The sequence below is a fragment of the Anarrhichthys ocellatus genome, unplaced genomic scaffold (genome assembly GCF_004355925.1).
Source record: "Anarrhichthys ocellatus isolate YVR2014 unplaced genomic scaffold, GSC_Weel_1.0 scaffold14, whole genome shotgun sequence".
Lineage (NCBI taxonomy): Eukaryota > Metazoa > Chordata > Actinopteri > Perciformes > Anarhichadidae > Anarrhichthys > Anarrhichthys ocellatus.
In genome coordinates, this window is record NW_022280044.1 from 2325960 (window position 1) to 2327174 (window position 1215).

Genomic DNA, 1215 nt, shown 5'->3' on the forward strand with positions numbered 1-1215 from the left:
TGTGTGTGTGTGTGTGTGTGTGTGTGTGTGTGTGTGTGTGTGTGTGTCTATCTGCATGCATATGTATGTGCACGGCTGGGTGCTTTGGTCTACATAGAATAAGTCATGGTAACCCTATTCACACACTACACATTAAAAAGTAAGTACACATCAAGGTGTCATTTTTTGAAGACGAAAGCCCACTTAAACTGGATACATTTAAATCTTCTCAAATGTCTAAAGATTTGATTCTTTGTTTGAAATAGTGTAAATCGTTTGAAATCTTTTAAATTGTAATTAGTTGCTAATGTCATGTTCTAATAGATGAGACTAACTTTATTGATGCCACACAGGAAGTTTAAGGGTCAATCGAAGTGTAAGCACTGAAAGGAGCTGAAGTGTTGGAGATGAAATTGTTGATATGCCAATTATAGGTTAATCAGTGACATTTCTGTTGAAGGAAAAGCGCTGAGAAAACTTGAACTGTTGTATAAAACGCCTCTTGACTTGTAAGTGCTGAAAGCAGTTAAGTAGTGGAAGCGCTGGAGCTAATTTTGTGCACTTAAAGCAGCTGAAGTTTCAGTTTACATGCAAGCATTGATGGCGGTTGATCTGTTAGTAGATGTGTAACAGCTTAAACGTAGTTGAACTGTTGAAACAGCTACAGGGAATTCCAGGGGTCTCAGTTTACCTTTTGGGTAATTTTTATTTGGCACATCTTCAATGCTCTTGCAGGATGACACCTTCCCCAAATCTCTACAACAGAGGGGGGGGGGGGAGTAAAATAGTGGATTTTCCCTTTTAAAAATCACACTTAAGGCACACAAGTGCGCACTCACATCCACACACAGTTGGCTGTCATGGCTGGTTGTCCTCAGGGTAGCAAAGGGAGAAGAGACCCCACAAACAGGCCTTCTGGTGGGATGGGGGAGTCTACTCAATCACTACTAGCCTCAGACAGACAGATGGACTGCTGGCCAATGAGACACACACACACACACACACACACACACACACACCTCGGAGATGACCTAGACCCCCCACGCTGAGGTAGCAGTGATCAGATGCATCAAGTCTATCCATCAACACTGAAAGTGAAAAATGACGTCTGGAAGTGTATGATTATGCTCCTGGGCTTCTACGCATCAATCAACGGACACACACACACACACGCACACACACGCACACACACACATTCGACCACACTTTAAATGCAGAGAAGACGCAGAACTTGAA